At 35.4% G+C, this 15,346-nt stretch overlaps 1 long non-coding RNA gene across 1 annotated transcript in view; it reads left to right on the top strand.

The window, feature by feature from the left end:
- The window catches only part of LOC146394520 (uncharacterized), a 319,831-nt gene extending 307,218 nt beyond the window's left edge, over window positions 1–12,613 (top strand). The window contains exon 5 of the long non-coding RNA XR_014835589.1: window positions 11,196–12,613. This is a non-coding gene — a long non-coding RNA (uncharacterized LOC146394520). The remainder of the gene's footprint in view (window positions 1–11,195) is intronic.
- The last annotated feature ends 2,733 nt before the right edge of the window (window positions 12,614–15,346 follow it).

Genomic DNA, 15,346 nt, shown 5'->3' with positions numbered 1-15,346 from the left:
TCCACAATCAATAAAAGGTAAATATCCATCCCAGGTGTCCATGTTTCCTTCTGCATCTTTGTATTTCCTCCCTCTTAGTCTTGCCCAAGACCTCTCACCTTTCCCATGAAATCAACATTCTTTTAAATGTCTTTGTATGGATGTGTAATTTCAGTTTTCTTGGATAAGCTTTGAAGAATTGAATGGAGTGGATCATATGCTTGATGTGTCTTTAATTATTTTAGAGACTATCAAAGTGTTTTGCAACATGCTTGTACCATTGTACACCTAACCAGCAGTGTAATGAGTCTTGTATTTGTTCTGCATCCTTGCCAACACTCAATGTTTTTAATTGTATGTAGCACCTCTAATAGGTATGCAGTGATATCTCAGTGTCACTCTAAATAATGTAGGTATAACAACTTCATTGTTTCTTTTTCACCTGAGCATCCTAGTACATGGACATAATGGATCACAGGCCTGATGCCAATTATTTCATTTCTATTTCTATTTTGCATGCATGGTTCTTTTGTATTGTAGGTTGGATTTTCTGTGTGAAATACTGTGGAGGTAATCAGAGGTCAGGGAGCATTTTCTTTTGTTTCTGAGAGGGTGTTAGCATGGGAGCAGCTCACCTCCTGGCACTCAGATTGAGAAGTTGGGTCTTAGGTTTTGTCAGTTTTATCTTCCCAGATCATATCAACAGGTAGGCAGTAGCCCCTCAGGGATGTCAGATGAACCCCTGAGTTGTTTCCTAGAGCCTCTCCTCCCTTTTTTTCTTTCTTCTATTTAGGGCCACACATGCAGCATATGGAAGTTCCCAGGCTAGGGTCAAATTGGAGCTGTAGCTGCCAGCCCACTCCAGCAGTAGCAACACTAGATATGAGCCCCATCTGCGACCTACACCATAGCTCTTGGCAATGCCAGATCCTTTAACCCACTGAGCAAGGCTAGGGATGGAACCTGCATCGTCATGGATACTGGTTCTTCTGGGTTGGTAAGACTGCTAGAAGCCCTGGTCAGTTGAATAGCTTCTCAGCTCCAACTTTCTGCTCAACAGTCTGGGTTTCTCAGTCACTTCCTATGACTCAGCAAAAGCCTTGAGGGAAAAGGGGTACCAAATTTGTGTCTCACCACCCAGGCTTCTCTTGTAATTGAGATCTTGTCTCTTCAGATACTTGTTTCCCTGGGTTTGTGGTGCTTTCAAACACATGCTTTTGGAGTACCCCCTGTGGTGCAGGGGTTAATGAATCCAACTGGGAACCATGAGGTTTCGGGTTCAATCCCTGGCCTCGCTCAGTGGGTTAAGGATCTGGCGTTGCCGTGAGCTGTGGTGTAGGCCCTGGTGTAGGCCGGTGGCTACAGCTCCGATTTGACCCCTAGCCTGGAAACCTCCGTATGCCACAGGTGTGGCCCTAGAAAAGACAAACTAACAAACAAACAAACATGCTTTTAATATATTTCCAACTCTTCTAATTTTTGGCAGCAGCATGGTTGGGCTGCAAAGTCTCAACTGTCATTATTGAAAGCTTACATTTCTACCAACATTATTTTTTTAGAATATATTTTAGTTTGGGAGTTCCCGTTGTGGCTCAGTGGTTAACGAATCCGACTAGGAACCATGAGGTTGCGGGTTTGATCCCTGGCCTTGCTCTGTGGGTTAAGGATCCGGTGTTGCTGTGAGCTGTGGTGTAGGTCGCAAACGAGGCTTGGATCCCGCGTCGCTGTGGCTGTGGTGTGGTGTAGGCTGGCAGCTACAGCTCCAGTTAGACCCCTAGCCTGGGAACCTCCATATGCCACGGGAGTGGCCCTAGAAAAGGCAAAAAAAAAAAAAAAAAAAAAAAAAAGTTAAAAAACATATATTTTAGTTTGTAGTTATTTTTCTTTTCCTATAGCCAGTTAATCCATTCAATATAGCAGTTTACTTAAGGCAAATGACCTTCCCATGAAGTGTGTATTTTTTCCCTTATATTGTTACTTTATTTCACTTAAATATTTCATTGATTACAATAAATCTTTGTTCAATTCACAGAATGTATCAACTGTGGGCCAAGTGATTTAGTACTTTACTGGGGGACAGTGTGGTGAGAAAAATATGAGAGAATAGGAGTATATTATTAGAGATAAAGTTAGGGGTAATTTGTTATCCAATCATTGTGTACCAGATTATTACCTGTGCCTTCTTGCTCTATGGATTGGCATTTGAATCTTTATCTTATCCGGGTCTACTTTGAATTATGATAGTACCACCCTATGAAATACAACCTCACAGAAAAGTTGTCTTTCATATTTATGCATATATTTTCCCTCTAGTGGTCTTCACTCCTTCCTGGAGTTCTTAATTTCCATGCCATGTCTTTTCCTTTAGCCTGAAGAAATTGCTGTAGTATTACTTGTATTACAGGTTGTTCAGCTATAAATGGCCTCAAGTTTGATTGTGTGGGTGTGTCTTATTCTCAGTTTGGAGGGATAATTTTGATGTATATATACAGTTCTGAGTTGACAGCTTTAATTTTTCTTTCAATTGGAAAGATGTTCCTCCATATTCCCCAGTCTCTATGGACCATCATTTAAATCATCATTCCCAGGTAGGAAATGTATCTGTATTTCTTTGGAGATTTTAATTTTTAAAAACTTTTTGCATTTCAGGGAGTTCCCATTGTGGCTCAGTGGTAATGAATCCGAGTAGTATCCATGAGGATGTGAGTTTGATCCCTGGCCTCGCTCAGTGGGTTGAGGATCTGGCTGCATGAGCTGTGGTTAGGTCCCAGATGCAGCTCAGATCCTGTGTTGCTGTGGCCGGGCCATAGGTCAGCAGTTTCAGCTCTGATTCGACCCCTAGCCTGGGAACTTCTATATGCTGCAGTCGCAGCCCTAAAAAGAAAAAAAAAAAAAAAAGGTTGCAATTCAGCAGTTTAGGTATGATATACCCACGTCAATATATATTTTTATTTAACCTGCTTTGGTTCCACTGATGTTGGATCTGTGATTTGACATATTTCTAAAAACTTGGGAATTTTTGACCACTTTCCTGCTAAACATGTTTTTTAATGATCCTTTCTGGTTCCCCTTCATATTGGATTCTGATTAAAAATATGTTTGGTGATTGAATATTATCCCACAGGTCACTATAAGTCACTCTACTCTTGCTAAATCAGAACCCCACAGTCTTTGGGCATTATAAGACCTCTGGTATCTCTGTTCCTCTCTTAGCCTCACATACACTGTCTATTAGCCTTGACGTGTACAAGCCAACACTTGACCAAAGACCTGTTGTGAACTCCCACACAGACTTCTGCCCTAGACCTATGTACAACTCCCTCATCTTCAGTGCTATTTGCAGCTGCATTAGTCGCCCTAAATTCCAATCTGAGCCTCATCAGCTTAGCAACACCCCCACACTGCCTGTTTGCAAAATCTTTGCCACAGGGCAGTTTGTCCCATTCAGAAGGCCTGGGCAAACTTAACTCTCTTACCCTGACAATGCCTTGTGTTGGTGAGGAAGTCATATATATTGCCCTAAGCAGAAAAAAAACCCTAAAAGTCTACCATCAAAAGCAATAGGCAAACATTCAGCCAAAATGCAAAATATTTGAGGGAGCAGGAAAACAGCAGCTGGAAGCCCTGTTAGTGCTCCTTTTCTTCCATATCAGGTTGCATTTTGGTTTCACAATAAACAATGAGTTGTGATGTAAAATATTATTTGTGAAACTATGAGTACTGTTTGTGAAAAATTTACACAATGGAATTGTTTAGTTTTTGGTTTATTCTGTTTTACTGTTAATAACACAGCCTCTATATCCATTTCTCTAGCATTCTCCATAGATCCCTCACTTCCAAGGTAGTTTACAGTAAACAACTTAGACAAACAAAGTATACCCTGGTAAAACAGTTCTATCTTTTAGCACGTTTACAAGGAATTATTATCAATGTCAGCACATTTATTAGAAGGTCATTTACTCTTATGAGATATTCCATGTTAAGGATATTTACAGGCTTGCTCTTACTCTTTTCCTTTACAACATTCAAAATGAGTCTAGGATGTTAGGGAGTCAGGGAAGTAGTAATGTGAGGAAAACGGGAGGCATAACGCTATGAGTTGGCAAAAAGGATTTACCTCCTTTATTCTTCTGAACACCTGAGTGGTGTTTACACAGCTGTGTTCTCTTTGGCTAACTACAAAGCCTTGGTCAGTTTGTATTATTTCACTGTTTTCCCTATGTATTATACTTGGAAGGATAAATAAAAACGACATACAAATACAATAAATACAACCTCAAAAAGCAAACAAAGGATCGGTACCAAATGTTTGATGTTTGTGTGTGTCTGTGAACACACGCACATACCTGTAGTTTTCTTAGAAGGATGCATGGTGATATAATTTGGAAAGTGCATATATGAGGTCCTAAATGTATTGATTATATTTTCCTTCTGGTGCACAAAATTTGTCTTTTTCATTAGCATTCTTTTTTTTGGTAAGATTTTTATATTTTTAGTATAGTTGATTTACAGTGTTCTGTCAATTTCTTATGTACAGAAAGTGACCCAGTCATATATATATATATATATATATATATATATATTCTTTTTCTCAAATTATCTTCCATCATGTTCCATCACAAGTGATTCTTTGTATGTTTATATATGTCAAATATAGTTTCCTAATATTTAAAAATTTTTAGATTTTTTCAATTAAAATTATTTTATGTGAAGTAAAGGATTCTTAATTTGGCTGACAGTAGAAGCAAAATCAAATAAAAGGAATAAAAAGTAGAATAAAAATCACAAAAGCCAAGAGTTTTATTATAATAGGTCATATTACTTAGATCAAAATTTTTATGTCCAGAACAAACAATCTGAAAATTTATATGGAACCACAAAAGACCCAGAATCCCCAAAGCAATCCTGAGAAACAAAAATCAAGCAGGAGGCATAACTCTCCCAGACTTCAAGAAATACTACAAAGCCACAGCCATCAAAACAGTGTGGTACTGGTATCAAAACAGACAGACAGACCAATGGAACAGAATATAGAATCCGGAAATAAACCCTGACACCTGTGGTCAATTAATCTTTGACAAGGGAGGCAAGAACATAAAATGGGAAAAAGAAAGTCTATTCGGCAAGCATTGCTGGGAAACCTGGACAGCTGCATGCAAAGCAATGAAACTAGAACACACCCTCACACCATGCACAAAAATAAACTCCAAATGGCTGAAAGACTTAAATATACGACAGGACACCATCAAACTCCTAGAAGAGAACATAGGCAAAACACTCTCTGACATCAACCTCATGAATATTTTCTCAGGTCAGTCTCCCAAAGCAATAGAAATTAGAGCAAAAATAAACCCATGGGACCTCATCAAACTGAAAAGCTTTTGCACAGCAAAGGAAACCAAAAAAAAAAAAACAAAAAGACAACTTACAGAATGGGAGAAAATAGTTTCAAATGATGCAATGGACAAGGGCTTAATCTCTAGAATATATAAACAACTTATACAACCCAACAGCAAAAAAGCCAATCAATCAATGGAAAAATGGGCAAAAGACCTGAATAGACATTTCTCCAAAGAAGTATACAGATGGCCAGCAAACACATGAAAAAATGCTCAACATCCTTGATTATAAGAGAAATGCAAATCAAAACTACCATGAGATACCACCTCACACCAGTCAGAATGGCCATCATTAATAAATCCACAAATAACAAATGCTGGAGGGGCTGTGGAGAAAAGGGAACCCTCCTGCACTGTTGGTGGGAATGTAAACTGGTACATCCACTATGGAGAACAGTTTGGAGATACCTTAGAAATCTATACATAGAACTTCCATATGACCCCGCAATCCCACTCTTGGGCATATATCCGGACAAAGCTCTACTTAAAAGAGACACGTGCACCCGCATGTTCATTGCAGCACTATTCACAATAGCCAGGACATGGAAACAACCCAAATGTCCATCCACAGATGATTGGTTTAGGAAGATGTGGGTATATATACACAATGGAATACTACTCAGCCATAAAAAAGAATGACATAATGCCATTTGCAGCAACGTGGATGCAACTAGAGAATCTCATCCTGAGTGAAATGATCCAGAAAGACAAAGACAAATACCATATGATATCACTTATAACTGGAATCTAATAGCCAGCACAAATGAACATCTCCTCAGAAAAGAAAACCATGGACTTGGAGAAAAGACTTGTGGCTGCCTGATGGGAGGGGGAAGGAGTGGGAGGGATCAGGAGGTTGGGCTTATCAGACACAACTTAGAATAGATTTACAAGGAGATCCTGCTGAATAGCATTGAGAACTATGTCTAGATACTCATGTTGCAACAGAACAAATGGAGGGGGCAAAAAAATGTAATTGTAATGTATACATGTAAGGATAACTTGATCCCCTTACTGTACAGTGGGAAAATAAAAAAAAATTTATGTCCATGCAAATATAGAGCTAAACTACCTTCGAGAAGTATTTCTAAATTCATTTGTGTTTGTGTACACTTGTGATAAATTGCTAATAATATTTCTTAATATTGGAATTGTTTGTGTTGGATATGTCTTAGTAGTACAATAATAAAACATTGCCACTTATTACAAAAAATTACAAAAGCCAAAATATTCCAAGTTAAAAATCATATTAAAAATAATTGAAAATATCTAAATAAAGTTTATTCAAGTTAAAATGATTTAAGTATATTCCTAAGAATTATTTCAAAACAATTTGTTTTGTTAATGGGTGGTCTGAACTTTATATTAACCTAGATGAGAAACTATATGAGAACTGGCAAGTTCTATTGATATAAAGTAGTAGATGGTCACCTGTATTACCTGCAGCAAAATACCTTATTCGTACAGTAATTATATAATATGTTGTAACATTCAGTTCTAAGAAAACATCTTATATCTACAACAATTTATATAGCCTTACTACTTAAAGAACATTAAAGTACAATAGTTTTTTTTTTAATATCTGGTACTAGATTTTGTAAGGGTTATGAAATGATACTGGATTTTTTAAAAGCTATTTAACATTTCTTAGCAGAATTTTTGAGTTACAAATACTGTACCCAGTAATTCTGCTCAGGCAAGTGCACAAAAGTATGGGTAGAAAAAGCAGTTTTTAAGTAAATTATGATGTATCCATGCTATGAATACTATTCAACTATTGCAGTCAGTCACATACGTCTATACCATATATGTTTACACAAAACACCTCCAAGATATATTGCTAAAGACAAAAAGTGTGTCATACTTTAATTTCAGTTATGTGCATAACTATATAGCTATATTATGTATGTTAATGTATCTGTTTCATATACAGACTTTACTCAATCTTGGGTATTTTTGAGAAGTAAAAACATATCTGAAGTTTTTTGAAATTTTACACTGAGCATAGTCTAACTAATAAAAGAAAAAAAAAATAGTCACATCATGGCCTATCACTAGTAATTATTTTGGAAGATCTACTCTCAACTTTTTCTTCTTTTTTAAGTAGTACACAACAGGATAGAAAGTTATACTTAAAATTAGAAAAGGGTTAGAGAGGAAAGAAACAATCAACTATATAAACAAGCTATGTAGAAAAAATAGTGAACCATTTAAAGAAGCTGCCCTCAGATTTCCCTCCATGGCCCAGCGGTTAATGAACCGGACTAGGATCCATGCGGATGTGGGTTCGATCCCTGGCCTCGCTTAGTGGGTTAAGGATCTGGTGTTGCCATGAGCTGTGGTGTAGGTCGCAGACACAGCTCTGATCCAGCGTTGCTGTGTCTGTGGCTGTGGCTGGCAGCTGTAGTTCCAATTCGATCCCTAGCCTGGGAATTTCCACATGCCACGGGTGCAGCCCTCTCCCTGTAAAAGAGCAAAGAAGCTGCCCTCTATTTAGTCAGTGAGATCATTAAGCCAAGGGTTGTAAGTAAAATTGTCACATGGAATAATCTTTTATTGACCTGCTAGAATTAAGTGTCATGTGTATTAGGAAGTTTATTGTATGTTAAAGGTCCCTGTTCCCATGATATCAGGAAAAATGACAATAATGGTCAAGGTTGTAATGTCTCTTAAATAAATATATAGAAAAAAGCCTTAAAGTTTTTTCCTGTAGAGTTTTGTGTCATTTCTTTCTATGTGTATAAAATCCTTATGAAGGATTGTTATTCTCAGAAAAATGCATTTATGTTTAACTGTGATAGGACCATGGCCAAGTACAGAAAACTACTTAGATATCATCAAAATCTAGGCAATTCAACATATTTTGAAAGGGAAGAACATAGTGTATAAGAAAAAGCAGCTCCCAGAAATAATTTCTTGAAGCACAATGTTTAGTTTGATTCTGAGTACATATCATAGAAATTGAAAAAAATAATTCATTGTGACTTGGACCAAAATAGAGCCCAGTTGTAGTATATATTCACATTTGAGGAAATTATTCTGATGGGTTTGAATGTCCCTGCCCCCTATTTAAAGGGAGATACAGTTGTCAGTGGTCACTTCTATGGAAATTCACCTTGGAAGAATAGCATTATGTAATGTTAAGGATTGGGTTGTGGGAGGGTGAATCCTAGATTCAGCTGTGGCATTCTCTCTCCATGAATTTGAGAAAATCGCTTTATTTCTCTGACCTCTGTGTATTTTTCCTAGATATGAGAAGCAAAACTTCTTAAATGCTTAAATTCTGTGAGATTTATGTACTCACAGAAATGAACATGAACAAACATGATCACCCACAATATTCCACAGTGCTAACATTTAAATGTTCAGCAAATTAAATATTTCACCTTTGATATAAACATGCCGTTTTAAAGTAATAATAAAAATGTAAAATGCCACTAGGGTTTAAAAAATTCATTCTGGAATACTACACTATAGAAAATTCGATAGTTAGGTTATCAGATACCCAAATACTATTAAACCATGGAATCATATGAACTCAGCTACTAACCTAAAAAGTATAGCTGTCACAAGCCATCCACCTATCTTTAATTTCTCAGTAGAATATCTTCACCAAGGTATCGTACAGCTTCTATCTGAACTTTAGTGGCAGGAAACCAGTTTTCAGAACTGACCTTATCATTGACCAGTAGGTTTTTCCTTTGTTCTATTTAACTGGACCCTGCCTTCCTATTAATTCTCCCCATTAGCCCCATTTTTTACTTATGCCTTTACAGAACATGCTGGATTACTGAACATGCTAGGATGTGACTTGGGTTCACATTGAATGGCATTACATGTGCTTAAGAGTGGGAAGAATTGATCACTTGAAAAATATTGAATCTTCCATTTAATAAATTTGGACACCATTCCAATTGTTCTTATCTTCATTAGCTCTTGTCAATAGTTTTCCATAGTTTGCTGTGTAAAGAGCTTGCACAGATTCATTAAAATTTTATCAAGAAGTTTGGTAATCCTTGAAGTTATGAATGGTATTTTTTATAATTAACCTTTGAATTTTTGGTTGTTGGCATTTGGAATGACAATTTTTAAAATTAATCATATATATCCATCAATCTTGCCAAGTTCACTTATTAATTCCAATATATAATATATAGATTGATGTTAGTATAGAAATATATTCACCCAATATGTGAGTAATAACAGTTTCATGGCTTCGTTTCCCATCTTTATCTCTTTTCTTTTTTGTGTATTATTGCCCTATATAAATATTGAATTGAAATGGTGATAGTAATCCTTTTCTCATTTCTGATCTCAGGAGAAGATTTAAATATTTCAGCACTTATTATTATATTTAGCTGCAGTTTTATGAATTTTTTACAATCAAGTGGGTGATAAGTTACAGGGTTTTTTCGCATCTATTATAATAATCACACTATTTTGTTCCTTTGTTTTATTGAAGTGATTTGATTTCAAAGTGCTAAATCAACAAGAATTTATTCTTGGGTAAAGCCCAATTTGTTTTGTACCAGACTTGATCTAACTTTGGATTCATTTTGTTAAACATACTGATTTTTTTTTTTTTTTGGCATGTGATCATGAGAGATATAACCCTTTGGTTTTTCTTTTCATGTGATATCCTTATCGGCTTATTGTAAAGTTTTCAGGCACTCTTAAAACATTAGAAGGGGTGACTACTGTTTCAAGTCTCTGTAACATCTTGTGTAAGATTGGTGTCATTTCTTTCTCAACTGTAGGAGAAAATTCACCAAGTCAATCACCAGAGAATGGGACTCACTTATAGAAGATTTTTTTTTTTCACTACAGGAGCAATTTATTTAATAAACACAGCACTATGCAGATTTCCTAAGTTTTATTTTTGTTGAGTTGGTTTTACTTAGAGTTGTACATTTTGTATAACTTAAAATCAAATATTTTATCTCTAGACTCTATAATGATGACATTTCTTATAGAAATAATGTGTTTCTTGATGAATGAATCCTTTAATCATAATGAAATGTCCCCCTTTATCGCTAGTCATCCTCCTTTCCTGGATACTTAGTTTCTTGGCATTAATTTGCCCATCCCAGTTTTATTGTTATCAATTTTGCATGGTATATCATTTTTCTATACTGTTATTTTCAGTCTTACAGTATCTTTCAGTTTACATTGCCTTTCCTATAAACAGCATATAATTGGGACTTTTTTTGTTTCTAGTCTGGAAAACTTTACATTGTAATTGTAACGTTCAGATTTAAAAATTGATGTATATATATTGATTTATAGTTGTCACTCTTGTGACATTTTCTGTTTTCCCTATCTCTCTTTATTTTTCTGTTCTTCTTGTGTCTACTTTTGTATTTCTTGAATAATTTTTGTTATTCATTTCTTTTCTTGGATTTTTATCTGTGGCAGTTTAAAAACATGCCCCCGTCACATAATTTTTGACACTCCCTTGCTTCAAGAGATGGAGTTTATGGCCCCTTGCAAGATTCCGGGCCAACCTTAGTGACTCTCTTGTAACCAATAAAATGCAGCAGTTCTGTTGCCGCATAAATTACTAGGCTGGAGTTCCAACCAATGGGCATTACAAACTGCCACCAGTAGAGGGCGCCATCTTGGCTCTCCCTCCCAGGCTTTATCTCCCTTGTGGACATTTTCTTTCTACCTCGTGCTAGTCGCAACGTGAATTAGTTTGTCAAGCAGTAAATTGTCTCAGGTTTATTTATGTGGCTGTGTGTTATTTAACTCTCAGTTTGGAAGGCTAATCTTGATGGATATAGAATTCTAGGGTGACAGTCTTATTTTTTCTTTCAGTTTTGGAAAGAGTCTCCATTTTTCTCTGGTCCCCCATGGATTCCGCTGAGAAGGTAGCAGCCATCTTTTAAGTCGTTGTTCCAGGATAGGTAATGTATTTTTATTTCTTAGATGTTTTTAATTGATTATACTTGTTCACTTCACTGATATTCTTTATTTCATAGGGATGCATAATATATAGTTTAATAATTATTTCAAAAATATCAATACCTATATTATCAATCCAAATTATTCCATTTATCTAAATAAATGTATAACGTTTTTGATTGCCAATAGCAACAAAATATAGCAAATGTAAAAGAAAGTCTCCCCAAAGAGAAAGATACTTAATTTTTATTTCTTATTGAGTACATATCTGTGAATTATATACAAAATAGAATAATTTAAGCCTATTCCACAAAAACAGTTGCTAGTATTGACATGCATGGGAAAATATGTGAGCACAAATTAAAATACTTTTTAAAAAATAATGAAGTGACACTTGTTTTACCTACAGAGAAATACTTGCTTTGGCAAATCATATTTTATGTCTGAAAATGTTTATGTGAATATAGTACATATATAGAAATCGTTTCAGTAATAGGCAATATATAGAACGTAAGGGAAAATAACAAGAATATATTCATACATAATTTTAATATTTAAAATAAGTATAAAATGATAAACTAAGAAATGTAATAGTAAGATAACAGCAAATATTTTATACAATAATAATGCTAAATTGTCAATAAAGATTTTGAAATGCCTAAAAATTAGTGCAAATTAAGTAAATAACAAGACACTTTATCTTGATAACAGATTATTGAGGAATTATTAAATGTTACTGAGCTTTTGGAAATTAATTTGGCAGTTTTAGAAACTTCTTTTTTATATACTTTTTAAAAAACTAATTTGTCTTAAGACTGTATTCAACACAACTACTCACAATTGAAACATGTAGTTACAAAATTGTCAAAGAAGTTATTTTTAAATAAAATATACTGTGTTCATTTTGTGGATATTATGTATCCGCTTACAGGATACATCTCACTTATAATCATATCTCACTTATACATCTCACTTATAAATCATATCTCCATGACATTTTGTTATTAAAAAAGAGAGCATATTATAATATCACATGTGTGCATGTATATATAAATATATTCCTTATGTAGATGCATAGTTATGTGAATATGGTTTTATATACACTTTATTGATAATCATGATTAATTCTGAGGGGAAACATGCATCTGCAGTTTTTGAAAATTTTACACTCAGCATACGCTGAATTTACAAGTAGTAAAAAAATTTTAGTCATGATGGCGTATCACTAGTGATTGTTTTTTGAACATCTAATCTTTTTTTCTTGTATGGTAGTACAGAATAGCTAAGTCATGCTGAAAACATGTTAGAAAAGAGAGAAATAAAACAAAAAATTTTGTGGAGAAAATTAATTTAATTATGATGCACTTTAAAGAAGCTAATCCTTAAATAGTCACTGGGATGATTAAACTAGGGGCCATAAGTAAAGTTGTCACAAATAGTGGTTTTTATGATTCTCCTTGGATTAAATTTCATGCATATTATAAAGTTATCTTTTATCTTGGATATAAGGTATCAGAAAATATGATAACAATATTCAGTTATAATGATTCAAGAATTATATGAAAAGTATATAGAAAAAGGTCTTAAAAATATATCCTAGTTTTGTGGGGGTTTTGTGCCATTTCTTGTGATGTTTATGAAAAGTTAACGAAGAATCACTACTCTCAGGAAAACCTGTGTTTATGGTTACTTGTATGGTACCCATCAATCTTGAAAAATTTACTTGTTTATTCTAATGCATTACCTACAGGTTGCTTTTAGATAGTTTGGAAACATAATTATGTAATCTGTGAATAAAGGCAGGTTCATTTCATCTTGTTTCCAATCTCTATGCTTTTTTCTTCTTCTGCATTATTGCCTTGAATTTCCCCTAAAATGTTGAATAGAAGTGGTGATAATAGACATCCTTGCCTCTATTTGATCTCAAGATGTTTTTCAGTATTGTGCTATTGATTATGTATGTTGAAGTTTGTAAGTTGTTTTTTAAAAATCGTAAGTACATGGTTAATTATATAAAATAGTTTTTCTGTATCTGCTGTCATAGTGACATGATTTTGTTTCTTTGTTGGTCAAAATTGTTTGATTTGAAAATGTTAAACCAACAAGAATTCATTCTTGTATTAAGCCCAGTTTGTTCCTGGTGTGTTAAATAGTTGAATTATCTTTGGATTCTGTTTGTTAAACGTAAGGTTTTCATTTAATTTATTTTTTTGGTGTATGTCATGAGGCCAAAAAACAAACAAACAAAACCTTTGGTTTTCTTTTTGTATAATGATATTATCGGTTTGGTGTCAAGTTTATAGGAGTCTCATAAAACATTTTTTTTTTTTTTGTCTTTTTGCCATTTCTAGGGCCGCTCCCACGGCAAATGGAGGTTCCCAGGCTAGGGGTCGAATCGGAGCTGTAGCCTCTGGCCCACGCCAGAGCCACAGCAACGCGGGATCCGAGCCGCATCTGCGACCTACACCACAGCTCACGGCAATGCCGGATCCTTAACCCACTGAGCAAGGGCAGGGACCGAACCCGCAACCTCATGGTTCCTAGTCGGATTCGTTAACCACTGCACCACGACGGGAACTCCTCATAAAACATTTTGGTGAGAGTTTTTACTGTTTTTCTCTTGTGGTAGAGGTTGTTCAGGACTGGCATTAGGTGTTATTTATTTCTCAGTTATGTGGGAAATATTATGAATTTAGGCATCAGGACATGGAATTTATTTGTAAGAAGGTTGTTCTGTACAGATGCATTTTCTGGAATATAGAATCCTTGAGAATTCCTATCTTAACTACTTTGTGTTTTTAAAAGTTTGATTATTTTAGGAGTTCCTGTTGTGGCGCAGTGGTTAATGAATCCGACTAGGAACCATGAGGTTGTGGGTTCGATCCCTGGCCTTGCTCAGTGGGTTAAGGATCTGCCGGCATTGTTGTGAGCTGTGGTGTAGGTCGCAGATGCGGCTCAGATCCCGAGTTTCTGTGGCTCTGGTGTAGGCCAGTGGCTACAGCTCCAATTAGACCCCTAGCCTGGAAACCTCCATATGCCGTGGGAGCAGGTATAGAAAAGACAAAAAGACCAAAAAAAAAAAAAATTGATTATTTTATGAATATCGAATTTGACATATATTTCCTTATAACATGTGTGTCTCCAAGATTCTAATAGTGATCCTCTTTAGAATCCTGTTATTGATAATGTATGTCTTCTCTTTCATTCCCTTGATCTTGAATTTGTCATTCATGAAATTTTTCACACCTGATGTTAACTTTTCATGTTAAAAAATTTAGTTTAGGAGTTCTTGTTGTGGCTCAGTGGAAACGAATCTGACTAGGAGCCATGAGGTTGTGGGTTCGATCCCTGGCCTTGTTCACTGGGTTAAAGATCTGGCATTGCCGTGAGCTGAGGTGGCTCAGATCTGGCATTGCTGTGTCTGTGGCATAGGCCAGCAGCTGTAACTCCAGTTCGACCCCTAGCCTGAGAAACTCCATATACCATGGGTACGGCCCTAAAAAAGACAAAAAAAGAAAAATAAAAATAAATAAATAAATAAAATTTTAGAAGTAAAATAAAATTAAAAATTTAGTTTAAATTTCTGCTTTACTTTCTTTTTTCTTTTTCTTTTTTTTTTTTTGGTTTTCAGGGCCACACTCACAGCATATGGAGGTTTCCAGGCTATGGGTCTAATCGGAACTACAGCTTCTGGCCTATGCCCCAACCACAGCAATTCCAGATCTCAGCCTCATGTGCAACCTATACCACAGCTCATGGCAGTGCCGGATCCTTAATCCACTGAGTGAGGCCAAGGATCGAACCTGCAAGCTCATGGTTCCTAGTTGGATTTGTTTCTGCTGAGCCATGACAGGAACTCCTGCTTTACTTTCTAATTTTGTGAAGAGTATTTTCAAATCTTAAATTTTTAGAATTTCATCTTTTGCATTAATGGTCTAAATATTCCTTTAGACACGTATATTGATGCATCCCACACAGTATTTAACAGCTTGAGGTTTAATTGATTCGAAATGAAAATTGTACAATTTAAAAGTCAACAGTATACATTTTGATATCTGTATGTG

Source organism: Sus scrofa, chromosome X, assembly GCF_054392235.1.
Source record: "Sus scrofa isolate SSC_HxYL_T2T_F1_AM1 chromosome X, Sscrofa_HxYL_maternal_Yorkshire_Landrace_v2.0, whole genome shotgun sequence".
NCBI lineage: Eukaryota > Metazoa > Chordata > Mammalia > Artiodactyla > Suidae > Sus > Sus scrofa.
The sequence above is the reverse complement of the archived record's forward strand: the minus strand, read 5'-3'. Positions and strand labels throughout refer to the sequence as shown.